General features: G+C 49.0%; 32 non-coding genes across 32 annotated transcripts; 9 read left to right on the top strand and 23 right to left on the bottom strand.

Moving 5' to 3' along the window:
- Positions 1-739: 739 nt before the first annotated feature.
- On the bottom strand, positions 740-854 carry LOC132136772 (U5 spliceosomal RNA). Its single transcript, XR_009431555.1, has one exon. It is a non-coding gene; the product is annotated as a U5 spliceosomal RNA (small nuclear RNA).
- Positions 855-1,931: 1,077 nt separating this feature from the next.
- Positions 1,932-2,003, top strand: trnad-guc (transfer RNA aspartic acid (anticodon GUC)). Its single transcript has one exon. It is a non-coding gene; the product is annotated as a tRNA-Asp (tRNA).
- Positions 2,004-2,106: 103 nt separating this feature from the next.
- On the bottom strand, positions 2,107-2,178 carry trnag-ucc (transfer RNA glycine (anticodon UCC)). The gene has a single exon. It is a non-coding gene; the product is annotated as a tRNA-Gly (tRNA).
- Positions 2,179-2,478: 300 nt separating this feature from the next.
- LOC132136771 (U5 spliceosomal RNA) lies at positions 2,479-2,593 on the bottom strand. The gene has a single exon (XR_009431554.1). It is a non-coding gene; the product is annotated as a U5 spliceosomal RNA (small nuclear RNA).
- Positions 2,594-5,888: 3,295 nt separating this feature from the next.
- LOC132136778 (U5 spliceosomal RNA) lies at positions 5,889-6,003 on the bottom strand. Its single transcript, XR_009431561.1, has one exon. It is a non-coding gene; the product is annotated as a U5 spliceosomal RNA (small nuclear RNA).
- A 1,618-nt stretch (positions 6,004-7,621) lies between these two features.
- On the bottom strand, positions 7,622-7,735 carry LOC132136783 (U5 spliceosomal RNA). The gene has a single exon (XR_009431565.1). It is a non-coding gene; the product is annotated as a U5 spliceosomal RNA (small nuclear RNA).
- Positions 7,736-9,359: 1,624 nt separating this feature from the next.
- LOC132136781 (U5 spliceosomal RNA) lies at positions 9,360-9,473 on the bottom strand. The gene has a single exon (XR_009431564.1). It is a non-coding gene; the product is annotated as a U5 spliceosomal RNA (small nuclear RNA).
- Positions 9,474-11,098: 1,625 nt separating this feature from the next.
- LOC132136792 (U5 spliceosomal RNA) lies at positions 11,099-11,213 on the bottom strand. Its single transcript, XR_009431574.1, has one exon. It is a non-coding gene; the product is annotated as a U5 spliceosomal RNA (small nuclear RNA).
- A 1,078-nt stretch (positions 11,214-12,291) lies between these two features.
- On the top strand, positions 12,292-12,363 carry trnad-guc (transfer RNA aspartic acid (anticodon GUC)). Its single transcript has one exon. It is a non-coding gene; the product is annotated as a tRNA-Asp (tRNA).
- A 103-nt stretch (positions 12,364-12,466) lies between these two features.
- Positions 12,467-12,538, bottom strand: trnag-ucc (transfer RNA glycine (anticodon UCC)). Its single transcript has one exon. It is a non-coding gene; the product is annotated as a tRNA-Gly (tRNA).
- A 293-nt stretch (positions 12,539-12,831) lies between these two features.
- LOC132136770 (U5 spliceosomal RNA) lies at positions 12,832-12,946 on the bottom strand. Its single transcript, XR_009431553.1, has one exon. It is a non-coding gene; the product is annotated as a U5 spliceosomal RNA (small nuclear RNA).
- Positions 12,947-14,029: 1,083 nt separating this feature from the next.
- On the top strand, positions 14,030-14,101 carry trnad-guc (transfer RNA aspartic acid (anticodon GUC)). Its single transcript has one exon. It is a non-coding gene; the product is annotated as a tRNA-Asp (tRNA).
- A 103-nt stretch (positions 14,102-14,204) lies between these two features.
- On the bottom strand, positions 14,205-14,276 carry trnag-ucc (transfer RNA glycine (anticodon UCC)). The gene has a single exon. It is a non-coding gene; the product is annotated as a tRNA-Gly (tRNA).
- Positions 14,277-14,583: 307 nt separating this feature from the next.
- LOC132136769 (U5 spliceosomal RNA) lies at positions 14,584-14,698 on the bottom strand. The gene has a single exon (XR_009431552.1). It is a non-coding gene; the product is annotated as a U5 spliceosomal RNA (small nuclear RNA).
- Positions 14,699-15,770: 1,072 nt separating this feature from the next.
- trnad-guc (transfer RNA aspartic acid (anticodon GUC)) lies at positions 15,771-15,842 on the top strand. The gene has a single exon. It is a non-coding gene; the product is annotated as a tRNA-Asp (tRNA).
- Positions 15,843-15,945: 103 nt separating this feature from the next.
- trnag-ucc (transfer RNA glycine (anticodon UCC)) lies at positions 15,946-16,017 on the bottom strand. The gene has a single exon. It is a non-coding gene; the product is annotated as a tRNA-Gly (tRNA).
- Positions 16,018-16,313: 296 nt separating this feature from the next.
- LOC132136768 (U5 spliceosomal RNA) lies at positions 16,314-16,428 on the bottom strand. The gene has a single exon (XR_009431551.1). It is a non-coding gene; the product is annotated as a U5 spliceosomal RNA (small nuclear RNA).
- Positions 16,429-17,496: 1,068 nt separating this feature from the next.
- On the top strand, positions 17,497-17,568 carry trnad-guc (transfer RNA aspartic acid (anticodon GUC)). Its single transcript has one exon. It is a non-coding gene; the product is annotated as a tRNA-Asp (tRNA).
- Positions 17,569-17,671: 103 nt separating this feature from the next.
- On the bottom strand, positions 17,672-17,743 carry trnag-ucc (transfer RNA glycine (anticodon UCC)). The gene has a single exon. It is a non-coding gene; the product is annotated as a tRNA-Gly (tRNA).
- A 296-nt stretch (positions 17,744-18,039) lies between these two features.
- On the bottom strand, positions 18,040-18,154 carry LOC132136767 (U5 spliceosomal RNA). Its single transcript, XR_009431550.1, has one exon. It is a non-coding gene; the product is annotated as a U5 spliceosomal RNA (small nuclear RNA).
- Positions 18,155-19,223: 1,069 nt separating this feature from the next.
- trnad-guc (transfer RNA aspartic acid (anticodon GUC)) lies at positions 19,224-19,295 on the top strand. The gene has a single exon. It is a non-coding gene; the product is annotated as a tRNA-Asp (tRNA).
- Positions 19,296-19,398: 103 nt separating this feature from the next.
- On the bottom strand, positions 19,399-19,470 carry trnag-ucc (transfer RNA glycine (anticodon UCC)). Its single transcript has one exon. It is a non-coding gene; the product is annotated as a tRNA-Gly (tRNA).
- Positions 19,471-19,763: 293 nt separating this feature from the next.
- LOC132136765 (U5 spliceosomal RNA) lies at positions 19,764-19,878 on the bottom strand. The gene has a single exon (XR_009431549.1). It is a non-coding gene; the product is annotated as a U5 spliceosomal RNA (small nuclear RNA).
- A 1,068-nt stretch (positions 19,879-20,946) lies between these two features.
- On the top strand, positions 20,947-21,018 carry trnad-guc (transfer RNA aspartic acid (anticodon GUC)). Its single transcript has one exon. It is a non-coding gene; the product is annotated as a tRNA-Asp (tRNA).
- A 468-nt stretch (positions 21,019-21,486) lies between these two features.
- LOC132136791 (U5 spliceosomal RNA) lies at positions 21,487-21,601 on the bottom strand. Its single transcript, XR_009431573.1, has one exon. It is a non-coding gene; the product is annotated as a U5 spliceosomal RNA (small nuclear RNA).
- A 1,609-nt stretch (positions 21,602-23,210) lies between these two features.
- LOC132136764 (U5 spliceosomal RNA) lies at positions 23,211-23,325 on the bottom strand. The gene has a single exon (XR_009431548.1). It is a non-coding gene; the product is annotated as a U5 spliceosomal RNA (small nuclear RNA).
- A 1,068-nt stretch (positions 23,326-24,393) lies between these two features.
- Positions 24,394-24,465, top strand: trnad-guc (transfer RNA aspartic acid (anticodon GUC)). The gene has a single exon. It is a non-coding gene; the product is annotated as a tRNA-Asp (tRNA).
- A 103-nt stretch (positions 24,466-24,568) lies between these two features.
- On the bottom strand, positions 24,569-24,640 carry trnag-ucc (transfer RNA glycine (anticodon UCC)). The gene has a single exon. It is a non-coding gene; the product is annotated as a tRNA-Gly (tRNA).
- A 293-nt stretch (positions 24,641-24,933) lies between these two features.
- LOC132136763 (U5 spliceosomal RNA) lies at positions 24,934-25,048 on the bottom strand. Its single transcript, XR_009431547.1, has one exon. It is a non-coding gene; the product is annotated as a U5 spliceosomal RNA (small nuclear RNA).
- Positions 25,049-26,117: 1,069 nt separating this feature from the next.
- On the top strand, positions 26,118-26,189 carry trnad-guc (transfer RNA aspartic acid (anticodon GUC)). Its single transcript has one exon. It is a non-coding gene; the product is annotated as a tRNA-Asp (tRNA).
- A 103-nt stretch (positions 26,190-26,292) lies between these two features.
- Positions 26,293-26,364, bottom strand: trnag-ucc (transfer RNA glycine (anticodon UCC)). Its single transcript has one exon. It is a non-coding gene; the product is annotated as a tRNA-Gly (tRNA).
- Positions 26,365-26,657: 293 nt separating this feature from the next.
- LOC132136790 (U5 spliceosomal RNA) lies at positions 26,658-26,772 on the bottom strand. The gene has a single exon (XR_009431572.1). It is a non-coding gene; the product is annotated as a U5 spliceosomal RNA (small nuclear RNA).
- Positions 26,773-27,794: the final 1,022 nt, after the last annotated feature.

Raw genomic sequence — 27,794 nt, 5'->3', positions numbered from 1 at the left:
AAAACAAAAAAACAAAAAGAGTCCAAACAATGACCCCTGCAACGGGTAGTTTTCCAAATGTTATGCGACTTTAGCTAATGATGGGTCCATCCGGAATTTGACGGTGCTAGGGCTGTGTCAGCGTCAGAAAAAGCCATGCATTGTTCAGTTATGTCGGTGCAGTAGCATCGGTTGGGGGAGAAATGGCAGCATGCGCAGCTCCTCGTTAGTATAGTGGACAGTATCTCCGCCTGTCACGCGGAAGACCGGGGTTCGATTTTCCGAAGGGGAGAGCTAGCTCTTTTCGGCTTCCAAACAATCCATCCAAAAGTTTTGGGAGGAGCCACAGGTCACAGAAGGAGTTCTGCTTCAACATCAGCCTGAGCCAAAGGACATGCGTTGGCCGGGAATAGAACCCGGGTCAACTGCTTGGAAGGCAGCTATGCTCACCACTATACCACCAACGCAGTCAGCAGTCAGCCACTTGCGCCGTCGCTAAGAAGGCTCGAAGTGCACGAGTCGCCGATAGGGCTAGAGGAGCTGATGAGATCTTTGTTTGGACCCGTCACTAAAGAGAGCCTTCCAGAATTTGCATCCCGTCACGTACAAGAAAGTGCTGCCTTCCCATGCCAGCTAAATAAACACTAAGTGCTGACAGCGCAAACGCAGAGAGTGCAAATACAGACGATGACCAGTGGCACGCCCTCCTGCAGCGTGTTGGCGGACGGCCAAATTGATTCTGCTCTTGACATTTCGATGTAGCTCTGCTGTGAGCAGAGCACCCAAAAATACAGGTCACTCGCAAAAGTTCCCCTCCACGGAAATCTTTAGTAAAAGGCGAAAGATTTATGCGACAATGAAGAGAAACTCGAGCTGTGTCTACGAACCCTCGGGCCTGTGCGCTGCCTCTGGTAAACCACTACGCTCGCCAAGGGTCATCAAGGGTGACGACGCCTGCCCACATGCGTTTCGTCAGCCCCCCCCCTCCACTCCAAAAGGGAGGAGTAAAACTCACAAAAGTCCCCTCGGTCCACCAATAACCACAAGCCCAATCAAGACAATCTCTTTATCATGCCTCCATCTGAAAAGTTGGAGAAAATCTTATATGAATAAAAGAGTCTTTTAAAGAAATCCCTTATTCCGAGGTCACCGTAGCCACCAGATCCAGTCTGTATCCAGATCAGTGGGCCGCTTCAGTCACCCGGATCCAGTCAGTATCCAGACAAGATGGTTGATCAACACCTAGAAAGGACCTCTATGGCCCTGAAACACCTCTAGCCCTATCGGACAACTAGATGAGCACCAGATACAGATCCCCTGTAAAGACCTTGTCTCAGACGACCACCAGGACAAGACCACAGGAAACAGATGATTCTTCTGCACAGTCTGACTTTTCTGCAGCCTGGAACTGATTTGCTGGTTTCTTCTGACCAGAGGAGAACTGTCTCCCCGACTGAGCCTGGTTTCTCACCGGGTTTTTTCTCCATTTTTTCACCGATCGAGTTTTGATTCCTTGCCTCTGTCGCCTCTGGCAGGCATAGCTGGGGACAATTCATGTACAGCGATATCGTTGACTTGATTGCAAATTATTGCACAGATACTATTTAAACTGAACTTAGCTGAATGATGACATCACCGATTTCAATGACGAAATGCCTTTAACTGTCATTTTGCTTTACTGACGCACTGTGTTCCTAATTAATGTTGTTCAGTTGCATTGACACAATCCTTGTTGTTTAAAGCGCAATTTAAAAAAAAAGAAAAAAAAAAAGAGTCCAAACAATGACCCCTGCAACGGGTAGTGTTCCAAATGTTATGCGACTTTAGCTAATGATGGGTCCATCCGGAATTTGACGGTGCTAGGGCTGTTTCAGCGTCAGAAAAAGCCATGCATTGTTCAGTTATGTCGGTGCAGTAGTGTCGGTTGGGGGAGAAACGGCAATATGCGCAGCTCCTCGTTAGTATAGTGGACAGTATCTCCGCCTGTCATGCGGAAGACCGGGGTTCGATTCCCCGACGGGGAGAGCTAGCTCTTTTCGCCTCCCGAATGATCCATCCAAAACTTTTGGGAGGAGCCACAGGTCACAGAAGGAGTTCTGCTTCGACATCAGCCCGAGCCAAAGGACATGCGTTGGCCGGGAATCGAACCCGGGTCAACTGCTTGGAAGGCAGCTATGCTCACCACTATACCACCAACGCAGTCAGCAGTCAGCAGTCAGCCACTTGCGCCGTCGCTAAGAAGGCTCGAAGTGCACGAGTCGCCGATAGGGCTAGAGGAGCTGATGAGATCTTTGTTTGGACCCGTCACTAAAGAGAGCCTTCCAGAATTTGCATCCCGTCACGTACAAGAAAGTGCTGCCTTCCCATGCCAGCTAAATAAACACTAAGTGCTGACAGCGCAAACGCAGAGAGTGCAAATACAGACGATGACCAGTGGCACGCCCTCCTGCAGCGTGTTGGCGGACGGCCAAATTGATTCTGCTCTTGACATTTCGATGTAGCTCTGCTGTGAGCAGAGCACCCAAAAATACAGGTCACTCGCAAAAGTTCCCCTCCACGGAAATCTTTAGTAAAAGGCGAAAGATTTATGCGACAATGAAGAGAAACTCGAGCTGTGTCTACGAACCCTCGGGCCTGTGCGCTGCCTCTGGTAAACCACTACGCTCGCAAAGGGTCATCAAGGGTGACGACGCCTGCCCACATGCGTTTCGTCAGCCCCCCCCCCACTCCAAAAGGGAGGAGTAAAACTCACAAAAGTCCCCTCGGTCCACCAATAACCACAAGCCCAATCAAGACAATCTCTTTATCATGCCTCCATCTGAAAAGTTGGAGAAAATCTTATATGAATAAAAGAGTCTTTTAAAGAAATCCCTTATTCCGAGGTCACCGTAGCCACCAGATCCAGTCTGTATCCAGATCAGTGGGCCGCTTCAGTCACCCGGATCCAGTCAGTATCCAGACAAGATGGTTGATCAACACCTAGAAAGGACCTCTATGGCCCTGAAACACCTCTAGCCCTATCGGACAACTAGATGAGCCCCAGATACAGATCCCCTGTAAAGACCTTGTCTCAGACGACCACCAGGACAAGACCACAGGAAACAGATGATTCCTCTGCACAGTCTGACTTTTCTGCAGCCTGGAACTGATTTGCTGGTTTCTTCTGACCAGAGGAGAACTGTCTCCCCGACTGAGCCTGGTTTCTCACCGGGTTTTTTCTCCATTTATTCACCGATCGAGTTTTGGTTCCTTGCCTCTGTCACCTCTGGCAGGCATAGCTGGGGACACTTCATGTAAAGCGATATCGTTGACTTGATTGCAAATTATTGCACAGATACTATTTAAACTGAACTTAGCTGAATGATGACATCACCGATTTCAATGACGAAATGCCTTTATCTGTCATTTTGCTTTATTGACGCACTGTGTTCCTAATTAAAGTTGTTCAGTTGCATTGACACAATCCTTGTTGTTTAAAGCGCAATTTAAAAAAAAAAAAAAAAAAAAAAAAAGAGTCCAAACAATGACCCCTGCAACAGGTAGTGTTCCAAATGTTATGCGACTTTAGCTAATGATGGGTCCATCCGGAATTTGACGGTGCTAGGGCTGTTTCAGCGTCAGAAAAAGCCATGCATTGTTCAGTTATGTCGGTGCAGTAGTGTCGGTTGGGGGAGAAACGGCAACATGCGCAGCTCCTCGTTAGTATAGTGGACAGTATCTCCGCCTGTCACGCGGAAGACTGGGGTTCGATTGCCCGACGGGGAGAGCTAGCTCTTTTCGGCTTCCGAATGATCCATCCAAAAGTTTTGGGAGGAGCCAGAGGTCACAGAAGGAGTTCTGCTTCGACATCAGCCCGAGCCAAAGGACATGCGTTGGCCGGGAATCGAACCCGGGTCAACTGCTTGGAAGGCAGCTATGCTCACCACTATAACACCAACGCAGTCAGCAGTCAGCAGTCAGCCACTTGCGCCGTCGCTAAGAAGGCTCGAAGTGCACGAGTCGCCGATAGGGCTAGAGGAGCTGATGAGATCTTTGTTTGGACCCGTCACTAAAGAGAGCCTTCCAGAATTTGCATCCCGTCACGTACAAGAAAGTGCTGCCTTCCCATGCCAGCTAAATAAACACTAAGTGCTGACAGCGCAAACGCAGAGAGTGCAAATACAGACGATGACCAGTGGCACGCCCTCCTGCAGCGTGTTGGCGGACGGCCAAATTGATTCTGCTCTTGACATTTCGATGTAGCTCTGCTGTGAGCAGAGCACCCAAAAATACAGGTCACTCGCAAAAGTTCCCCTGCACGGAAATCTCGGGCCTGTGCGCTGCCTCTGGTAAACCACTACGCTCGCCAAGGTTCATCAAGGGTGACGACGCCTGCCCACATGCGTTTCGTCAGCCCCCCCCCCACTCCAAAAGGGAGGAGTAAAACTCACAAAAGTCCCCTCGGTCCACCAATAACCACAAGCCCAATCAAGACAATCTCTTTATCATGCCTCCATCTGAAAAGTTGGAGAAAATCTTATATGAATAAAAGAGTCTTTTAAAGAAATCCCTTATTCCGAGGTCACCGTAGCCACCAGATCCAGTCTGTATCCAGATCAGTGGGCCGTTTCAGTCACCCGGATCCAGTCAGTATCCAGACAAGATGGTTGATCAACACCTAGAAAGGACCTCTATGGCCCTGAAACACCTCTAGCCCTATCGGACAACTAGATGAGCCCCAGATACAGATCCCCTGTAAAGACCTTGTCTCAGACGACCACCAGGACAAGACCACAGGAAACAGATGATTCTTCTGCACAGTCTGACTTTTCTGCAGCCTGGAACTGATTTGCTGGTTTTTTCTGACCAGAGGAGAACTGTCTCCCCGACTGAGCCTGGTTTCTCACCGGGTTTTTTCTCCATTTTTTCACCGATCGAGTTTTGGTTCCTTGCCTCTGTCGCCTCTGGCAGGCATAGCTGGGGACACTTCATGTACAGCGATATCGTTGACTTGATTGCAAATTATTGCACAGATACTATTTAAACTGAACTTAGCTGAATGATGACATCACCGATTTCAATGACGAAATGCCTTTAACTGTCATTTTGCTTTATTGACGCACTGTGTTCCTAATTAATGTTGTTCAGTTGCATTGACACAATCCTTTTTGTTTAAAGCGTAATTTAAAAAAAAACAAAAAAACAAAAAGAGTCCAAACAATGACCCCTGCAACGGGTAGTTTTCCAAATGTTATGCGACTTTAGCTAATGATGGGTCCATCCGGAATTTGACGGTGCTAGGGCTGTGTCAGCGTCAGAAAAAGCCATGCATTGTTCAGTTATGTCGGTGCAGTAGCGTCGGTTGGGGGAGAAATGGCAGCATGCGCAGCTCCTCGTTAGTATAGTGGACAGTATCTCCGCCTGTCACGCGGAACACCGGGGTTCGATTTTCCGACGGGGAGAGCTAGCTCTTTTCAGCTTCCAAACAATCCATCCAAAAGTTTTGGGAGGAGCCACAGGTCACAGAAGGAGTTCTGCTTCAACATCAGCCCGAGCCAAAGGACATGCGTTGGCCGGGAATAGAACCCGGGTCAACTGCTTGGAAGGCAGCTATGCTCACCACTATACCACCAACACAGTCAGCAGTCAGCCACTTGCGCCGTCGCTAAGAAGGCTCGAAGTGCACGAGTCGCCGATAGGGCTAGAGGAGCTGATGAGATCTTTGTTTGGACCCGTCACTAAAGAGAGCCTTCCAGAATTTGCATCCCGTCACGTACAAGAAAGTGCTGCCTTCCCATGCCAGCTAAATAAACACTAAGTGCTGACAGCGCAAACGCAGAGAGTGCAAATACAGACGATGACCAGTGGCACGCCCTCCTGCAGCGTGTTGGCGGACGGCCAAATTGATTCTGCTCTTGACATTTCGATGTAGCTCCGCTGTGAGCAGAGCACCCAAAAATACAGGTCACTCGCAAAAGTTCCCCTCCACGGAAATCTTTAGTAAAAGGCGAAAGATTTATGCGACAATGAAGAGAAACTCGAGCTGTGTCTACGAACCCTCGGGCCTGTGCGCTGCCTCTGGTAAACCACTACGCTCGCCAAGGGTCATCAAGGGTGACGACGCCTGCCCACATGCGTTTCGTCAGCCCCCCCCCTCCACTCCAAAAGGGAGGAGTAAAACTCACAAAAGTCCCCTCGGTCCACCAATAACCACAAGCCCAATCAAGACAATCTCTTTATCATGCCTCCATCTGAAAAGTTGGAGAAAATCTTATATGAATAAAAGAGTCTTTTAAAGAAATCCCTTATTCCGAGGTCACCGTAGCCACCAGATCCAGTCTGTATCCAGATCAGTGGGCCGCTTCAGTCACCCGGATCCAGTCAGTATCCAGACAAGATGGTTGATCAACACCTAGAAAGGACCTCTATGGCCCTGAAACACCTCTAGCCCTATCGGACAACTAGATGAGCCCCAGATACAGATCCCCTGTAAAGACCTTGTCTCAGACGACCACCAGGACAAGACCACAGGAAACAGATGATTCCTCTGCACAGTCTGACTTTTCTGCAGCCTGGAACTGATTTGCTGGTTTCTTCTGACCAGAGGAGAACTGTCTCCCCGACTGAGCCTGGTTTCTCACCGGGTTTTTTCTCCATTTATTCACCGATCGAGTTTTGGTTCCTTGCCTCTGTCACCTCTGGCAGGCATAGCTGGGGACACTTCATGTAAAGCGATATCGTTGACTTGATTGCAAATTATTGCACAGATACTATTTAAACTGAACTTAGCTGAATGATGACATCACCGATTTCAATGACGAAATGCCTTTATCTGTCATTTTGCTTTATTGACGCACTGTGTTCCTAATTAATGTTGTTCAGTTGCATTGACACAATCCTTGTTGTTTAAAGCGCAATTTAAAAAAAAAAAAATAAATAAAAGAGTCCAAACAATGACCCCTGCAACAGGTAGTGTTCCAAATGTTATGCGACTTTAGCTAATGATGGGTCCATCCGGAATTTGACGGTGCTAGGGCTGTGTCAGCGTCAGAAAAAGCCATGCATTGTTCAGTTATGTCGGTGCAGTAGCATCGGTTGGGGGAGAAACAGCAGCATGCACAGCTCCTCGTTAGTATAGTGGACAGTATCTCTGCCTGTCACGCGGAAGACCGTGGTTCGATTCCCCGACGGGGAGAGCTAGCTCTTTTCGGCTTCCGAACGATCCATCCAAAAGTTTTGGGAGGAGCCACAGGTCACAGAAGGAGTTCTGCTTCGACATCAGCCCGAGCCAAAGGACATGCGTTGGCCGGGAATCGAACCCCGGTCACCTGCTTGGAAGGCAGCTATGCTCACCACTATACCACCAACGCAGTCAGCAGTCAGCCACTTGCGCCATCGCTAAGAAGGCTCGAAGTGCACGAGTCGCCGATAGGGCTAGAGGAGCTGATGAGATCTTTGTTTGGACCCGTCACTAAAGAAAGCCTTCCAGAATTTGCATCCCGTCACGTACAAGAAAGTGCTGCCCTCCCATGCCAGCTAAATAAACACTAAGTGCTGACAGCGCAAACGCAGAGAGTGCAAATACAGACGATGACCAGTGGCACGCCCTCCTGCAGCGTGTTGGCGGACGGCCAAATTGATTCTGCTTTTGACATTTCGATGTAGCTCTGCTGTGAGCAGAGCACCCAAAAATACAGGTCACTCGCAAAAGTTCCCCTCCACGGAAATCTTTAGTAAAAGGCGAAAGATTTATGCGACAATGAAGAGAAATCGAGCTGTGTCTACGAACCCTCGGGCCTGTGCGCTGCCTCTGGTAAACCACTACGCTCGCCAAGGGTCATCAAGGGTGACGACGCCTGCCCACATGCGTTTCGTCAGCCCCCCCCCCCCCCCCCCACTCCAAAAGGGAGGAGTAAAACTCACAAAAGTCCCCTCGGTCCACCAATAAACACAAGCCCAATCAAGACAATCTCTTTATCATGCCTCCATCTGAAAAGTTGGAGAAAATCTTATATGAATAAAAGAGTCTTTTAAAGAAATCCCTTATTCCGAGGTCACCGTAGCCACCAGATCCAGTCTGTATCCAGATCAGTGGGCCGCTTCAGTCACCCGGATCCAGTCAGTATCCAGACAAGATGGTTGATCAACACCTAGAAAGGACCTCTATGGCCCTGAAACACCTCTAGCCCTATCGGACAACTAGATGAGCCCCAGATACAGATCCCCTGTAAAGACCTTGTCTCAGACGACCACCAGGACAAGACCACAGGAAACAGATGATTATTCTGCACAGTCTGACTTTTCTGCAGCCTGGAACTGATTTGCTGGTTTCTTCTGACCAGAGGAGAACTGTCTCCCCGACTGAGCCTGGTTTCTCACCGGGTTTTTTCTCCATTTATTCACCGATCGAGTTTTGGTTCCTTGCCTCTGTCACCTCTGGCAGGCATAGCTGGGGACACTTCATGTAAAGCGATATCGTTGACTTGATTGCAAATTATTGCACAGATACTATTTAAACTGAACTTAGCTGAATGATGACATCACCGATTTCAATGACGAAATGCCTTTATCTGTCATTTTGCTTTATTGACGCACTGTGTTCCTAATTAATGTTGTTCAGTTGCATTGACACAATCCTTGTTGTTTAAAGCGCAATTTAAAAAAAAAAAAAAAAAAAAAAGAGTCCAAACAATGACCCCTGCAACAGGTAGTGTTCCAAATGTTATGCGACTTTAGCTAATGATGGGTCCATCCGGAATTTGACGGTGCTAGGGCTGTGTCAGCGTCAGAAAAAGCCATGCATTGTTCAGTTATGTCGGTGCAGTAGCATCGGTTGGGGGAGAAACAGCAGCATGCACAGCTCCTCGTTAGTATAGTGGACAGTATCTCTGCCTGTCACGCGGAAGACCGTGGTTCGATTCCCCGACGGGGAGAGCTAGCTCTTTTCGGCTTCCGAACGATCCATCCAAAAGTTTTGGGAGGAGCCACAGGTCACAGAAGGAGTTCTGCTTCGACATCAGCCCGAGCCAAAGGACATGCGTTGGCCGGGAATCGAACCCCGGTCAACTGCTTGGAAGGCAGCTATGCTCACCACTATACCACCAACGCAGTCAGCAGTCAGCCACTTGCGCCATCGCTAAGAAGGCTCGAAGTGCACGAGTCGCCGATAGGGCTAGAGGAGCTGATGAGATCTTTGTTTGGACCCGTCACTAAAGAAAGCCTTCCAGAATTTGCATCCCGTCACGTACAAGAAAGTGCTGCCCTCCCATGCCAGCTAAATAAACACTAAGTGCTGACAGCGCAAACGCAGAGAGTGCAAATACAGACGATGACCAGTGGCACGCCCTCCTGCAGCGTGTTGGCGGATGGCCAAATTGATTCTGCTTTTGACATTTCGATGTAGCTCTGCTGTGAGCAGAGCACCCAAAAATACAGGTCACTCGCAAAAGTTCCCCTCCACGGAAATCTTTAGTAAAAGGCGAAAGATTTATGCGACAATGAAGAGAAATCGAGCTGTGTCTACGAACCCTCGGGCCTGTGCGCTGCCTCTGGTAAACCACTACGCTCGCCAAGGGTCATCAAGGGTGACGACGCCTGCCCACATGCGTTTCGTCAGCCCCCCCCCCCCACTCCAAAAGGGAGGAGTAAAACTCACAAAAGTCCCCTCGGTCCACCAATAACCACAAGCCCAATCAAGACAATCTCTTTATCATGCCTCCATCTGAAAAGTTGGAGAAAATCTTATATGAATAAAAGAGTCTTTTAAAGAAATCCCTTATTCCGAGGTCACCGTAGCCACCAGATCCAGTCTGTATCCAGATCAGTGGGCCGCTTCAGTCACCCGGATCCAGTCAGTATCCAGACAAGATGGTTGATCAACACCTAGAAAGGACCTCTATGGCCCTGAAACACCTCTAGCCCTATCGGACAACTAGATGAGCCCCAGATACAGATCCCCTGTAAAGACCTTGTCTCAGACGACCACCAGGACAAGACCACAGGAAACAGATGATTATTCTGCACAGTCTGACTTTTCTGCAGCCTGGAACTGATTTGCTGGTTTCTTCTGACCAGAGGAGAACTGTCTCCCCGACTGAGCCTGGTTTCTCACCGGGTTTTTTCTCCATTTTTTCACCGATCGAGTTTTGGTTCCTTGCCTCTGTCGCCTCTGGCAGGCATAGCTGGGGACACTTCATGTACAGCGATATCGTTGACTTGATTGCAAATTATTGCACAGATACTATTTAAACTGAACTTAGCTGAATGATGACATCACCGATTTCAATGACGAAATGCCTTTAACTGTCATTTTGCTTTATTGACGCACTGTGTTCCTAATTAATGTTGTTCAGTTGCATTGACACAATCCTTGTTGTTTAAAGCGCAATTTAAAAAAAAATAAAATAAAAAAGAGTCCAAACAATGACCCCTGCAACGGGTAGTGTTCCAAATGTTATGCGACTTTAGCTAATGATGGGTCCATCCGGAATTTGACGGTGCTAGGGCTGTTTCAGCGTCAGAAAAAGCCATGCATTGTTCAGTTATGTCGGTGCAGTAGTGTCGGTTGGGGGAGAAACGGCAACATGCGCAGCTCCTCGTTAGTATAGTGGACAGTATCTCCGCCTGTCACGCGGAAGACCGGGGTTCGATTGCCCGACGGGGAGAGCTAGCTCTTTTCGGCTTCCGAATGATCCATCCAAAAGTTTTGGGAGGAGCCACAGGTCACAGAAGGAGTTCTGCTTCGACATCAGCCCGAGCCAAAGGACATGCGTTGGCCGGGAATCGAACCCGAGTCAACTGCTTGGAAGGCAGCTATGCTCACCACTATACCACTATACCACCAACGCAGTCAGCAGTCAGCCACTTGCGCCGTCGCTAAGAAGGCTCGAAGTGCACGAGTCGCCGATAGGGCTAGAGGAGCTAATGAGATCTTTGTTTGGACCCGTCACTAAAGAGAGCCTTCCAGAATTTGCATCCCGTCACGTACAAGAAAGTGCTGCCTTCCCATGCCAGCTAAATAAACACTAAGTGCTGACAGCGCAAACGCAGAGAGTGCAAATACAGACGATGACCAGTGGCACGCCCTCCTGCAGCGTGTTGGCAAACGGCCAAATTGATTCTGCTCTTGACATTTCGATGTAGCTCTGCTGTGAGCAGAGCACCCAAAGATACAGGTCACTCGCAAAAGTTCCCCTCCACGGAAATCTTTAGTAAAAGGCGAAAGATTTATGCAACAATGAAGAGAAACTCGAGCTGTGTCTACGACCCCTCGGGCCTGTGCGCTGCCTCTGGTAAACCACTAACCTCGCCAAGGGTCATCAAGGGTGACGACGCCTGCCCACATGCGTTTCGTCAGCCCCCCCCCCCCCACTCCGAAAGGGAGGAGTAAAACTCACAAAAGTCCCCTCGGTCCACCAATAACCACAAGCCCAATCAAGACAATCTCTTTATCATGCCTCCATCTGAAAAGTTGGAGAAAATCTTATATGAATAAAAGAGTCTTTTAAAGAAATCCCTTATTCCGAGGTCACCGCAGCCACCAGATCCAGTCTGTATCCAGATCAGTGGGCCGCTTCAGTCACCCGGATCCAGTCAGTATCCAGACAAGATGGTTGATCAACACCTAGAAAGGACCTCTATGGCCCTGAAACACCTCTAGCCCTATCGGACAACTAGATGAGCCCCAGATACAGATCCCCTGTAAAGACCTTGTCTCAGACGACCACCAGGACAAGACCACAGGAAACAGATGATTCTTCTGCACAGTCTGACTTTTCTGCAGCCTGGAAATGATTTGCTGGTTTCTTCTGACCAGAGGAGAACTGTCTCCCCGACTGAGCCTGGTTTCTCACCGGGTTTTTTCTCCATTTTTTCACCGATCGAGTTTTGGTTCCTTGCCTCTGTCGCCTCTGGCAGGCATAGCTGGGGACACTTCATGTACAGCGATATCGTTGACTTAATTGCAAATTATTGCACAGATACTATTTAAACTGAACTTAGCTGAATGATGACATCACCGATTTCAATGACGAAATGCCTTTAACTGTCATTTTGCTTTATTGACGCACTGTGTTCCTAATTAATGTTGTTCAGTTGCATTGACACAATCCTTGTTGTTTAAAGCGCAATTTAAAAAAAAAAAAAAAAAAAAAGAGTCCAAACAATGACCCCTGCAACGGGTAGTGTTCCAAATGTTATGCGACTTTAGCTAATGATGGGTCCATCCGGAATTTGACGGTGCTAGGGCTGTGTCAGCGTCAGAAAAAGCCATGCATTGTTCAGTTATGTCGGTGCAGTAGTGTCGGTTGGGGGAGAAACGGCAACATGCGCAGCTCCTCGTTAGTATAGTGGACAGTATCTCCGCCTGTCACGCGGAAGACCGGGGTTCGATTCCCCGACGGGGAGAGCTAGCTCTTTTCGGCTTCCGAATGATCCATCCAAAAGTTTTGGGAGGAGCCACAGGTCACAGAAGGAGTTCTGCTTCGACATCAGCCCGAGCCAAAGGACATGCGTTGGCCGGGAATCGAACCCGGGTCAACTGCTTGGAAGGCAGCTATGCTCACCACTATACCACCAACGCAGTCAGCAGTCAGCCACTTGCGCCGTCGCTAAGAAGGCTCGAAGTGCACGAGTCGCCGATAGGGCTAGAGGAGCTGATGAGATCTTTGTTTGGACCCGTCACTAAAGAGAGCCTTCCAGAATTTGCATCCCGTCACGTACAAGAAAGTGCTGCCTTCCCATGCCAGCTAAATAAACACTAAGTGCTGACAGCGCAAACGCAGAGAGTGCAAATACAGACGATGACCAGTGGCACGCCCTCCTTCAGCGTGTTGGCGGACGGCCAAATTGATTCTGCTCTTGACATTTCGATGTAGCTCTGCTGTGAGCAGAGCACCCAAAAATACAGGTCACTCGCAAAAGTTCCCCTCCACGGAAATCTTTAGTAAAAGGCGAAAGATTTATGCGACAATGAAGAGAAACTCGAGCTGTGTCTACGATCCCTCGGGCCTGTGCACTGCCTCTGGTAAACCACTACGCTCGCCAAGGGTCATCAAGGGTGACGACGCCTGCCCACATGCGTTTCGTCAGCCCCCCCCCCCCCCCCACTCCGAAAGGGAGGAGTAAAACTCACAAAAGTCCCCTCGGTCCACCAATAACCACAAGCCCAATCAAGACAATCTCTTTATCATGGCTCCATCTGAAAAGTTGGAGAAAATCTTATATGAATAAAAGAGTCTTTTAAAGAAATCCCTTATTCCGAGGTCACCGTAGCCACCAGATCCAGTCTGTATCCAGATCAGTGGGCCGCTTCAGTCACCCGGATCCAGTCAGTATCCAGACAAGATGGTTGATCAACACCTAGAAAGGACCTCTATGGCCCTGAAACACAGCGGAGACCGGGACAACTAGATGAGCCCCAGATACAGATCCCCTGTAAAGACCTTGTCTCAGACGACCACCAGGACAAGACCACAGGAAACAGATGATTCTTCTGCACAGTCTGACTTTTCTGCAGCCTGGAACTGATTTGCTGGTTTCTTCTGACCAGAGGAGAACTGTCTCCCCGACTGAGCCTGGTTTCTCACCGGGTTTTTTCTCCATTTTTTCACCGATCGAGTTTTGGTTCCTTGCCTCTGTCGCCTCTGGCAGGCATAGCTGGGGACACTTCATGTACATCGATATCGTTGACTTGATTGCAAATTATTGCACAGATACTATTTAAACTGAACTTAGCTGAATGATGACATCACCGATTTCAATGACAAAATGCCTTTAACTGTCATTTTGCTTTATTGACGCACTGTGTTCCTAATTAATGTTGTTCAGTTGCATTGACACAATCCTTTTTGTTTAAAGCGCAATTTAAAAAAAAAAAACAAAAAAAAAACAATGTCCAAACAATGACCCCTGCAACGGGTAGTGTTCCAAATGTAATGCGACTTTAGCTAATGATGGGTCCATCCGGAATTTGACGGTGCTAGGGCTGTGTCAGCATCAGAAAAAGCAATGCATTGTTCAGTTATGTCGGTGCAGTAGTGTCGGTTGGGGGAGAAACGGAGGCATGCGCAGCTCCTCGTTAGTATAGTGGACAGTATCTCCGCCTGTCACGCGGAAGACCGGGGTTCGATTCCCCGACGGGGAGAGCTAGCTCTTTTCGGCTTCCGAATGATCCATCCAAAAGTTTTGGGAGGAGCCACAGGTCACAGAAGGAGTTCTGCTTCGACATCAGCCCGAGCAAAAGGACATGCGTTGGCCGGGAATCGAACCCGGGTCAACTGCTTGGAAGGCAGCTATGCTCACCACTATACCACCAACGCAGTCAGCAGTCAGCAGTCAGCAGTCAGCCACTTGCGCCGTCGCTAAGAAGGCTCGAAGTGCACGAGTCGCCGATAGGGCTAGAGGAGCTGATGAGATCTTTGTTTGGACCCGTCACTAAAGAGAGCCTTCCAGAATTTGCATCCCGTCACGTACAAGAAAGTGCTGCCTTCCCATGCCAGCTAAATAAAAACTAAGTGCTGACAGCGCAAACGCAGAGAGTGCAAATACAGACGATGACCAGTGGCACACCCTCGTGCAGCGTGTTGGCGGACGGCCAAATTGATTCTGCTCTTGACATTTCGATGTAGCTCTGCTGTGAGCAGAGCACCCAAAAATACAGGTCACTCGCAAAAGTTCCCCTCCACGGAAATCTTTAGTAAAAGGCGAAAGATTTATGCGACAATGAAGAGAAACTCGAGCTGTGTCTACGACCCCTCGGGCCTGTGCGCTGCCCCTGGTAAACCACTACGCTCGCCAAGGGTCATCAAGGGTGACGACGCCTGCCCACATGCGTTTCGTCAGCCCCTCCCCCCCCCCACTCCAAAAGGGAGGAGTAAAACTCACAAAAGTCCCCTCGGTCCACCAAAAACCACAAGCCCAATCAAGGCAATCTCTTTCTCATGCCTCCATCTGAAAAGTTGGAGAAAATCTTATATGAATAAAAGAGTCTTTTAAAGAAATCCCTTATTCCGAGGTCACCGTAGCCACCAGATCCAGTCTGTATCCAGATCAGTGGGCCGCTTCAGTCACCCGGATCCAGTCAGTATCCAGACAAGATGGTTGATCAACACCTAGAAAGGACCTCTATGGCCCTGAAACACAGCGGAGACCGGGACAACTAGATGAGCCCCAGATACAGATCCCCTGTAAAGACCTTGTCTCAGACGACCACCAGGACAAGACCACAGGAAACAGATGATTCTTCTGCACAGTCTGACTTTTCTGCAGCCTGGAACTGATTTGCTGGTTTCTTCTGACCAGAGGAGAACTGTCTCCCCGACTGAGCCTGGTTTCTCACCGGGTTTTTTCTCCATTTTTTCACCGATCGAGTTTTAGTTCCTTGCCTCTGTCGCCTCTGGCAGGCATAGCTGGGGACACTTCATGTACAGCGATATCGTTGACTTGATTGCAAATTATTGCACAGATACTATTTAAACTGAACTTAGCTGAATGATGACATCACCGATTTCAATGACGAAATGCCTTTAACTGTCATTTTGCTTTATTGACGCACTGTGTTCCTAATTAATGTTGTTCAGTTGCATTGACACAATCCTTTTTGTTTAAAGCGCAATTAAAAAAAAAAAAAAAAGAGTCCAAACAATGACCCCTGCAACGGGTAGTGTTCCAAATGTTATGCGACTTTAGCTAATGATGGGTCCATCCGGAATTTGACGGTGCTAGGGCTGTGTCAGCGTCAGAAAAAGCCATGCATTGTTCAGTTATGTCGGTGCAGTAGCGTCGGTTGGGGGAGAAACGGCATCATGCGCAGCTCCTCGTTAGTATAGTGGACAGTATCTCCGCCTGTCACGCGGAAGACCGGGGTTCGATTCCCCGACGGGGAGAGCTAGCTCTTTTCGGCTTCCGAATGATCCATCCAAAAGTTTTGGGAGGAGCCACAGGTCACAGAAGGAGTTCTGCTTCGACGTCAGCCCGAGCCAAAGGACATGCGTTGGCCGGGAATCGAACCCGGGTCAACTGCTTGGAAGGCAGCTATGCTCACCACTATACCACCAACGCAGTCAGCAGACAGCCACTTGCGCCGTCGCTAAGAAGGCTCGAAGTGCACGAGTCGCCGATAGGGCTAGAGGAGCTGATGAGATCTTTGTTTGGACCCGTCACTAAAGAGAGCCTTCCAGAATTTGCATCCTGTCACGTCACACAAGAAAGTGCTTCCTTCCCATGCCAGCTAAATAAACACTAAGTGCTGACAGCGCAAACGCAGAGAGTGCAAATACAGACGATGAACAGTGGCACGCCCTCCTGCAGCGTGTTGGCGGACGGCCAAATTGATTCTGCCCTTGACATTTCGATGTAGCTCTGCTGTGAGCAGAGCACCCAAAAATACAGGTCACTCGCAAAAGTTCCCCTCCACGGAAATCTTTAGTAAAAGGCGAAAGATTTATGCGACAATGAAGAGAAACTCGAGCTGTGTCTACGACCCCTCGGGCCTGTGCCCTGCCCCTGGTAAACCACTACGCTCGCCAAGGGTCATCAAGGGTGACGATGCCTGCCCACATGCGTTTCGTCAGCCCCCCCCCCCACTCCAAAAGGGAGGAGTAAAACACACAAAAGTCCCCTCGGTCCACCAAAAACCACAAGCCCAATCAAGGCAATCTCTTTCTCATGCCTCCATCTGAAAAGTTGGAGAAAATCTTATATGAATAAAAGAGTCTTTTAAAGAAATCCCTTATTCCGAGGTCACCGTAGCCACCAGATCCAGTCTGTATCCAGATCAGTGGGCCGCTTCAGTCACCCGGATCCAGTCAGTATCCAGACAAGATGGTTGATCAACACCTAGAAAGGACCTCTATGGCCCTGAAACACAGCGGAGACCGGGACAACTAGATGAGCCCCAGATACAGATCCCCTGTAAAGACCTTGTCTCAGACGACCACCAGGACAAGACCACAGGAAACAGATGATTCTTCTGCACAGTCTGACTTTTCTGCAGCCTGGAACTGATTTGCTGGTTTCTTCTGACCAGAGGAGAACTGTCTCCCCGACTGAGCCTGGTTTCTCACCGGGTTTTTTCTCCATTTTTTCACCGATCGAGTTTTGGTTCCTTGCCTCTGTCGCCTCTGGCAGGCATAGCTGGGGACACTTCATGTACAGCGATATCGTTGACTTGATTGCAAATTATTGCACAGATACTATTTAAACTGAACTTAGCTGAATGATGACATCACCGATTTCAATGACGAAATGCCTTTAACTGTCATTTTGCTTTATTGACGCACTGTGTTCCTAATTAATGTTGTTCAGTTGCATTGACACAATCCTTTTTGTTTAAAGCGCAATTAAAAAAAAAAAAAAAAGAGTCCAAACAATGACCCCTGCAACGGGTAGTGTTCCAAATGTTATGCGACTTTAGCTAATGATGGGTCCATCCGGAATTTGACGGTGCTAGGGCTGTGTCAGCGTCAGAAAAAGCCATGCATTGTTCAGTTATGTCGGTGCAGTAGCGTCGGTTGGGGGAGAAACGGCATCATGCGCAGCTCCTCGTTAGTATAGTGGACAGTATCTCCGCCTGTCACGCGGAAGACCGGGGTTCGATTCCCCGACGGGGAGAGCTAGCTCTTTTCGGCTTCCGAATGATCCATCCAAAAGTTTTGGGAGGAGCCACAGGTCACAGAAGGAGTTCTGCTTCGACGTCAGCCCGAGCCAAAGGACATGCGTTGGCCGGGAATCGAACCCGGGTCAACTGCTTGGAAGGCAGCTATGCTCACCACTATACCACCAACGCAGTCAGCAGTCAGCCACTTGCGCCGTCGCTAAGAAGGCTCGAAGTGCACGAGTCGCCGATAGGGCTAGAGGAGCTGATGAGATCTTTGTTTGGACCCGTCACTAAAGAGAGCCTTCCAGAATTTGCATCCCGTCACGTCACACAAGAAAGTGCTGCCTTCCCATGCCAGCTAAATAAACACTAAGTGCTGACAGCGCAAACGCAGAGAGTGCAAATACAGACGATGAACAGTGGCACGCCCTCCTGCAGCGTGTTGGCGGACGGCCAAATTGATTCTGCCCTTGACATTTCGATGTAGCTCTGCTGTGAGCAGAGCACCCAAAAATACAGGTCACTCGCAAAAGTTCCCCTCCACGGAAATCTTTAGTAAAAGGCGAAAGATTTATGCGACAATGAAGAGAAACTCGAGCTGTGTCTACGACCCCTCGGGCCTGTGCCCTGCCCCTGGTAAACCACTACGCTCGCCAAGGGTCATCAAGGGTGACGATGCCTGCCCACATGCGTTTCGTCAGCCCCCCCCCCCCACTCCAAAAGGGAGGAGTAAAACACACAAAAGTCCCCTCGGTCCACCAAAAACCACAAGCCCAATCAAGGCAATCTCTTTCTCATGCCTCCATCTGAAAAGTTGGAGAAAATCTTATATGAATAAAAGAGTCTTTTAAAGAAATCCCTTATTCCGAGGTCACCGTAGCCACCAGATCCAGTCTGTATCCAGATCAGTGGGCCGCTTCAGTCACCCGGATCCAGTCAGTATCCAGACAAGATGGTTGATCAACACCTAGAAAGGACCTCTATGGCCCTGAAACACAGCGGAGACCGGGACAACTAGATGAGCCCCAGATACAGATCCCCTGTAAAGACCTTGTCTCAGACGACCACCAGGACAAGACCACAGGAAACAGATGATTCTTCTGCACAGTCTGACTTTTCTGCAGCCTGGAACTGATTTGCTGGTTTCTTCTGACCAGAGGAGAACTGTCTCCCCGACTGAGCCTGGTTTCTCACCGGGTTTTTTCTCCATTTTTTCACCGATCGAGTTTTGGTTCCTTGCCTCTGTCGCCTCTGGCAGGCATAGCTGGGGACACTTCATGTACAGCGATATCGTTGACTTGATTGCAAATTATTGCACAGATACTATTTAAACTGAACTTAGCTGAATGATGACATCACCGATTTCAATGACGAAATGCCTTTAACTGTCATTTTGCTTTATTGACGCACTGTGTTCCTAATTAATGTTGTTCAGTTGCATTGACACAATCCTTTTTGTTTAAAGCGCAATTAAAAAAAAAAAAAAAAGAGTCCAAACAATGACCCCTGCAACGGGTAGTGTTCCAAATGTTATGCGACTTTAGCTAATGATGGGTCCACCCGGAATTTGACGGTGCTAGGGCTGTGTCAGCGTCAGAAAAAGCCATGCATTGTTCAGTTATGTCGGTGCAGTAGCGTCAGTTGGGGGAGAAACGGCATCATGCGCAGCTCCTCGTTAGTATAGTGGACAGTATCTCCGCCTGTCACGCGGAAGACCGGGGTTCGATTCCCCGACGGGGAGAGCTAGCTCTTTTCGGCTTCCGAATGATCCATCCAAAAGTTTTGGGAGGAGCCACAGGTCACAGAAGGAGTTCTGCTTCGACATCAGCCCGAGCCAAAGGACATGCGTTGGCCGGGAATCGAACCCGGGTCAACTGCTTGGAAGGCAGCTATGCTCACCACTATACCACCAACGCAGTCAGCAGTCAGCCACTTGCGCCGTCGCTAAGAAGGCTCGAAGTGCACGAGTCGCCGATAGGGCTAGAGGAGCTGATGAGATCTTTGTTTGGACCCGTCACTAAAGAGAGCCTTCCAGAATTTGCATCCCGTCACATACAAGAAAGTGCTGCCTTCCCATGCCAGCTAAATAAACACTAAGTGCTGACAGCGCAAACGCAGAGAGTGCAAATACAGACGATGAACAGTGGCACGCCCTCCTGCAGCGTGTTGGCGGACGGCCAAATTGATTCTGCTCTTGACATTTCGATGTAGCTCTGCTGTGAGCAGAGCACCCAAAAATACAGGTCACTCGCAAAAGTTCCCCTCCACGGAAATCTTTAGTAAAAGGCGAAAGATTTATGCGACAATGAAGAGAAACTCGAGCTGTGTCTACGACCCCTCGGGCCTGTGCCCTGCGCCTGGTAAACCACTACGCTCGCCAAGGGTCATCAAGGGTGACGATGCCTGCCCACATGCGTTTCGTCAGCCCCCCCCCCCACTCCAAAAGGGAGGAGTAAAACACACAAAAGTCCCCTCGGTCCACCAAAAACCACAAGCCCAATCAAGGCAATCTCTTTCTCATGCCTCCATCTGAAAAGTTGGAGAAAATCTTATATGAATAAAAGAGTCTTTTAAAGAAATCCCTTATTCCGAGGTCACCGTAGCCACCAGATCCAGTCTGTATCCAGATCAGTGGGCCGCTTCAGTCACCCGGATCCAGTCAGTATCCAGACAAGATGGTTGATCAACACCTAGAAAGGACCTCTATGGCCCTGAAACACAGCGGAGACCGGGACAACTAGATGAGCCCCAGATACAGATCCCCTGTAAAGACCTTGTCTCAGACGACCACCAGGACAAGACCACAGGAAACAGATGATTCTTCTGCACAGTCTGACTTTTCTGCAGCCTGGAACTGATTTGCTGGTTTCTTCTGACCAGAGGAGAACTGTCTCCCCGACTGAGCCTGGTTTCTCACCGGGTTTTTTCTCCATTTTTTCACCGATCGAGTTTTGGTTCCTTGCCTCTGTCGCCTCTGGCAGGCATAGCTGGGGACACTTCATGTACAGCGATATCGTTGACTTGATTGCAAATTATTGCACAGATACTATTTAAACTGAACTTAGCTGAATGATGACATCACCGATTTCAATGACGAAATGCCTTTAACTGTCATTTTGCTTTATTGACGCACTGTGTTCCTAATTAATGTTGTTCAGTTGCATTGACACAATCCTTTTTGTTTAAAGCGCAATTAAAAAAAAAAAAAAAAAAGTCCAAACAATGACCCCTGCAACGGGTAGTGTTCCAAATGTTATGCGACTTTAGCTAATGATGGGTCCATCCGGAATTTGACGGTGCTAGGGCTGTGTCAGCGTCAGAAAAAGCCATGCATTGTTCAGTTATGTCGGTGCAGTAGCGTCGGTTGGGGGAGAAATGGCATCATGCGCAGCTCCTCGTTAGTATAGTGGACAGTATCTCCGCCTGTCACGCGGAAGACCGGGGTTCGATTCCCCGACGGGGAGAGCTAGCTCTTTTCGGCTTCCGAATGATCCATCCAAAAGTTTTGGGAGGAGCCACAGGTCACAGAAGGAGTTCTGCTTCGACATCAGCCCGAGCCAAAGGACATGCGTTGGCCGGGAATCGATCCCGGGTCAACTGCTTGGAAGGCAGCTATGCTCACCACTATACCACCAACGCAGTCAGCAGTCAGCCACTTGCGCCGTCGCTAAGAAGGCTCGAAGTGCACGAGTCGCCGATAGGGCTAGAGGAGCTGATGAGATCTTTGTTTGGACCCGTCACTAAAGAGAGCCTTCCAGAATTTGCATCCCGTCACGTACAAGAAAGTGCTGCCTTCCCATGCCAGCTAAATAAACACTAAGTGCTGACAGCGCAAACGCAGAGAGTGCAAATACAGACGATGAACAGTGGCACGCCCTCCTGCAGCGTGTTGGCGGACGGCCAAATTGATTCTGCTCTTGACATTTCGATGTAGCTCTGCTGTGAGCAGAGCACCCAAAAATACAGGTCACTCGCAAAAGTTCCCCTCCACGGAAATCTTTAGTAAAAGGCGAAAGATTTATGAGACAATGAAGAGAAACTCGAGCTGTGTCTACGACCCCTCGGGCCTGTGCCCTGCCCCTGGTAAACCACTACGCTCGCCAAGGGTCATCAAGGGTGACGATGCCTGCCCACATGCGTTTCGTCAGCCCCCCCCCCACTCCAAAAGGGAGGAGTAAAACACACAAAAGTCCCCTCGGTCCACCAAAAACCACAAGCCCAATCAAGGCAATCTCTTTCTCATGCCTCCATCTGAAAAGTTGGAGAAAATCTTATATGAATAAAAGAGTCTTTTAAAGAAATCCCTTATTCCGAGGTCACCGTAGCCACCAGATCCAGTCTGTATCCAGATCAGTGGGCCGCTTCAGTCACCCGGATCCAGTCAGTATCCAGACAAGATGGTTGATCAACACCTAGAAAGGACCTCTATGGCCCTGAAACACAGCGGAGACCGGGACAACTAGATGAGCCCCAGATACAGATCCCCTGTAAAGACCTTGTCTCAGACGACCACCAGGACAAGACCACAGGAAACAGATGATTCTTCTGCACAGTCTGACTTTTCTGCAGCCTGGAACTGATTTGCTGGTTTCTTCTGACCAGAGGAGAACTGTCTCCCCGACTGAGCCTGGTTTCTCACCGGGTTTTTTCTCCATTTTTTCACCGATCGAGTTTTGGTTCCTTGCCTCTGTCGCCTCTGGCAGGCATAGCTGGGGACACTTCATGTACAGCGATATCGTTGACTTGATTGCAAATTATTGCACAGATACTATTTAAACTGAACTTAGCTGAATGATGACATCACCGATTTCAATGACGAAATGCCTTTAACTGTCATTTTGCTTTATTGACGCACTGTGTTCCGAATTAATGTTGTTCAGTTGCATTGACACAATCCTTTTTGTTTAAAGCGCAATTTAAAAAATAAAAAATAAATAAAAAGAGTCCAAACAATGAGCCCTGCAATGGGTAGTGTTCCAAATGTTATGCGACTTTAGCTAATGATGGGTCCATCCGGAATTTGACGGTGCTAGGGCTGTGTCAGCGTCAGAAAAAGCCATGCATTGTTCAGTTATGTCGGTGCAGTAGCGTCGGTTGGGGGAGAAACGGCATCATGCGCAGCTCCTCGTTAGTATAGTGGACAGTATCTCCACCTGTCACGCGGAAGACTGGGGTTCGATTCCCCGACAGGGAGAGCTAGCTCTTTTCGGCTTCCGAATGATCCATCCAAAAGTTTTGGGAGGACCACAGGTCACAGAAGGAGTTCTGCTTCGACATCAGCCCGAGCCAAAGGACATGCGTTGGCCGGGAATCGAACCCGGGTCAACTGCTTGGAAGGCAGCTATGCTCACCACTATATCACCAACACAGTCAGCAGTCAGCCACTTGCGCCGTCGCTAAGAAGGCTCGAAGTGCACGAGTCGCCGATAGGGCTAGAGGAGCTGATGAGATCTTTGTTTGGACCCGTCACTAAAGAGAGCCTTCCAGAATTTGCATCCCGTCACGTACAAGAAAGTGCTGCCTTCCCATGCCAGCTAAATAAACACTAAGTGCTGACAGCGCAAACGCAGAGAGTGCAAATACAGACGATGAGGCACGCCCTCCTGCAGCGTGTTGGCGGACGGCCAAATTGATTCTGCTCTTGACATTTCGATGTAGCTCTGCTGTGAGCAGAGCACCCAAAAATACAGGTCACTCGCAAAAGTTCCCCTCCACGGAAATCTTTAGTAAAAGGCGAAAGATTTATGCGACAATGAAGAGAAACTCGAGCTGTGTCTACGACCCCTCGGGCCTGTGCCCTGCCCCTGGTAAACCACTACGCTCGCCAAGGGTCATCAAGGGTGACGATGCCTGCCCACATGCGTTTCGTCAGCCCCCCCCCCACTCCAAAAGGGAGGAGTAAAACACACAAAAGTCCCCTCGGTCCACCAAAAACCACAAGCCCAATCAAGGCAATCTCTTTCTCATGCCTCCATCTGAAAAGTTGGAGAAAATCTTATATGAATAAAAGAGTCTTTTAAAGAAATCCCTTATTCCGAGGTCACCGTAGCCACCAGATCCAGTCTGTATCCAGATCAGTGGGCCGCTTCAGTCACCCGGATCCAGTCAGTATCCAGACAAGATGGTTGATCAACACCTAGAAAGGACCTCTATGGCCCTGAAACACCTCTAGCCCTATCGGACAACTAGATGAGCCCCAGATACAGATCCCCTGTAAAGACCTTGTCTCAGACGACCACCAGGACAAGACCACAGGAAACAGATGATTCTTCTGCACAGTCGGACTTTTCTGCAGCCTGGAACTGATTTGCTGGTTTCTTCTGACCAGAGGAGAACTGTCTCCCCGACTGAGCCTGGTTTCTCACCGGGTTTTTTCTCCATTTTTTCACCGATCGAGTTTTGGTTCCTTGCCTCTGTCGCCTCTGGCAGGCATAGCTGGGGACACTTCATGTACAGCGATATCGTTGACTTGATTGCAAATTATTGCACAGATACTATTTAAACTGAACTTAGCTGAATGATGACATCACCGATTTCAATGACGAAATGCCTTTAACTGTCATTTTGCTTTATTGACGCACTGTGTTCCTAATTAATGTTGTTCAGTTGCATTGACACAATCCTTTTTGTTTAAAGCGCAATTAAAAAAAAAAAAAAAGAGTCCAAACAATGACCCCTGCAACGGGTAGTGTTCCAAATGTTATGCGACTTTAGCTAATGATGGGTCCATCCGGAATTTGACGGTGCTAGGGCTGTGTCAGCGTCAGAAAAAGCCATGCATTGTTCAGTTATGTCGGTGCAGTAGCGTCGGTTGGGGGAGAAACGGCATCATGCGCAGCTCCTCGTTAGTATAGTGGACAGTATCTCCGCCTGTCACGCGGAAGACCGGGGTTCGATTCCCCGACGGGGAGAGCTAGCTCTTTTCGGCTTCCGAATGATCCATCCAAAAGTTTTGGGAGGAGCCACAGGTCACAGAAGGAGTTCTGCTTCGACGTCAGCCCGAGCCAAAGGACATGCGTTGGCCGGGAATCGAACCCGGGTCAACTGCTTGGAAGGCAGCTATGCTCACCACTATACCACCAACGCAGTCAGCAGTCAGCCACTTGCGCCGTCGCTAAGAAGGCTCGAAGTGCACGAGTCGCCGATAGGGCTAGAGGAGCTGATGAGATCTTTGTTTGGACCCGTCACTAAAGAGAGCCTTCCAGAATTTGCATCCCGTCACGTACAAGAAAGTGCTGGCTTCCCATGCCAGCTAAATAAACACTAAGTGCTGACAGCGCAAACGCAGAGAGTGCAAATACAGACGATGAACAGTGGCACGCCCTCCTGCAGCGTGTTGGCGGACGGCCAAATTGATTCTGCCCTTGACATTTCGATGTAGCTCTGCTGTGAGCAGAGCACCCAAAAATACAGGTCACTCGCAAAAGTTCCCCTCCACGGAAATCTTTAGTAAAAGGCGAAAGATTTATGCGACAATGAAGAGAAACTCGAGCTGTGTCTACGACCCCTCGGGCCTGTGCCCTGCCCCTGGTAAACCACTACGCTCGCCAAGGGTCATCAAGGGTGACGATGCCTGCCCACATGCGTTTCGTCAGCCCCCCCCCCCCACTCCAAAAGGGAGGAGTAAAACACACAAAAGTCCCCTCGGTCCACCAAAAACCACAAGCCCAATCAAGGCAATCTCTTTCTCATGCCTCCATCTGAAAAGTTGGAGAAAATCTTATATGAATAAAAGAGTCTTTTAAAGAAATCCCTTATTCCGAGGTCACCGTAGCCACCAGATCCAGTCTGTATCCAGATCAGTGGGCCGCTTCAGTCACCCGGATCCAGTCAGTATCCAGACAAGATGGTTGATCAACACCTAGAAAGGACCTCTATGGCCCTGAAACACAGCGGAGACCGGGACAACTAGATGAGCCCCAGATACAGATCCCCTGTAAAGACCTTGTCTCAGACGACCACCAGGACAAGACCACAGGAAACAGATGATTCTTCTGCACAGTCTGACTTTTCTGCAGCCTGGAACTGATTTGCTGGTTTCTTCTGACCAGAGGAGAACTGTCTCCCCGACTGAGCCTGGTTTCTCACCGGGTTTTTTCTCCATTTTTTCACCGATCGAGTTTTGGTTCCTTGCCTCTGTCGCCTCTGGCAGGCATAGCTGGGGACACTTCATGTACAGCGATATCGTTGACTTGATTGCAAATTATTGCACAGATACTATTTAAACTGAACTTAGCTGAATGATGACATCACCGATTTCAATGACGAAATGCCTTTAACTGTCATTTTGCTTTATTGACGCACTGTGTTCCTAATTAATGTTGTTCAGTTGCATTGACACAATCCTTTTTGTTTAAAGCGCAATTAAAAAAAAAAAAAAAAGAGTCCAAACAATGACCCCTGCAACGGGTAGTGTTCCAAATGTTATGCGACTTTAGCTAATGATGGGTCCATCCGGAATTTGACGGTGCTAGGGCTGTGTCAGCGTCAGAAAAAGCCATGCATTGTTCAGTTATGTCGGTGCAGTAGCGTCGGTTGGGGGAGAAATGGCATCATGCGCAGCTCCTCGTTAGTATAGTGGACAGTATCTCCGCCTGTCACGCGGAAGACCGGGGTTCGATTCCCCGACGGGGAGAGCTAGCTCTTTTCGGCTTCCGAATGATCCATCCAAAAGTTTTGGGAGGAGCCACAGGTCACAGAAGGAGTTCTGCTTCGACATCAGCCCGAGCCAAAGGACATGCGTTGGCCGGGAATCGAACCCGGGTCAACTGCTTGGAAGGCAGCTATGCTCACCACTATACCACCAACGCAGTCAGCAGTCAGCCACTTGCGCCGTCGCTAAGAAGGCTCGAAGTGCACGAGTCGCCGATAGGGCTAGAGGAGCTGATGAGATCTTTGTTTGGACCCGTCACTAAAGAGAGCCTTCCAGAATTTGCATCCCGTCACGTACAAGAAAGTGCTGCCTTCCCATGCCAGCTAAATAAACACTAAGTGCTGACAGCGCAAACGCAGAGAGTGCAAATACAGACGATGAACAGTGGCACGCCCTCCTGCAGCGTGTTGGCGGACGGCCAAATTGATTCTGCTCTTGACATTTCGATGTAGCTCTGCTGTGAGCAGAGCACCCAAAAATACAGGTCACTCGCAAAAGTTCCCCTCCACGGAAATCTTTAGTAAAAGGCGAAAGATTTATGAGACAATGAAGAGAAACTCGAGCTGTGTCTACGACCCCTCGGGCCTGTGCCCTGCCCCTGGTAAACCACTACGCTCGCCAAGGGTCATCAAGGGTGACGATGCCTGCCCACATGCGTTTCGTCAGCCCCCCCCCCCACTCCAAAAGGGAGGAGTAAAACACACAAAAGTCCCCTCGGTCCACCAAAAACCACAAGCCCAATCAAGGCAATCTCTTTCTCATGCCTCCATCTGAAAAGTTGGAGAAAATCTTATATGAATAAAAGAGTCTTTTAAAGAAATCCCTTATTCCGAGGTCACCGTAGCCACCAGATCCAGTCTGTATCCAGATCAGTGGGCCGCTTCAGTCACCCGGATCCAGTCAGTATCCAGACAAGATGGTTGATCAACACCTAGAAAGGACCTCTATGGCCCTGAAACACAGCGGAGACCGGGACAACTAGATGAGCCCCAGATACAGATCCCCTGTAAAGACCTTGTCTCAGACGACCACCAGGACAAGACCACAGGAAACAGATGATTCTTCTGCACAGTCTGACTTTTCTGCAGCCTGGAACTGATTTGCTGGTTTCTTCTGACCAGAGGAGAACTGTCTCCCCGACTGAGCCTGGTTTCTCACCGGGTTTTTTCTCCATTTTTTCACCGATCGAGTTTTGGTTCCTTGCCTCTGTCGCCTCTGGCAGGCATAGCTGGGGACACTTCATGTACAGCGATATCGTTGACTTGATTGCAAATTATTGCACAGATACTATTTAAACTGAACTTACCTGAATGATGACATCACCGATTTCAATGACGAAATGCCTTTAACTGTCATTTTGCTTTATTGACGCACTGTGTTCCGAATTAATGTTGTTCAGTTGCATTGACACAATCCTTTTTGTTTAAAGCGCAATTTAAAAAATAAAAAATAAATAAAAAGAGTCCAAACAATGAGCCCTGCAATGGGTAGTGTTCCAAATGTTATGCGACTTTAGCTAATGATGGGTCCATCCGGAATTTGACGGTGCTAGGGCTGTGTAAGCGTCAGAAAAAGCCATGCATTGTT

The sequence above is a fragment of the Carassius carassius genome, unplaced genomic scaffold, assembly GCF_963082965.1.
Source record: "Carassius carassius unplaced genomic scaffold, fCarCar2.1 SCAFFOLD_76, whole genome shotgun sequence".
In the NCBI taxonomy this organism is placed as follows: Eukaryota; Metazoa; Chordata; class Actinopteri; order Cypriniformes; family Cyprinidae; genus Carassius; species Carassius carassius.
This window is presented reverse-complemented; position numbering and strand designations above follow the sequence as displayed.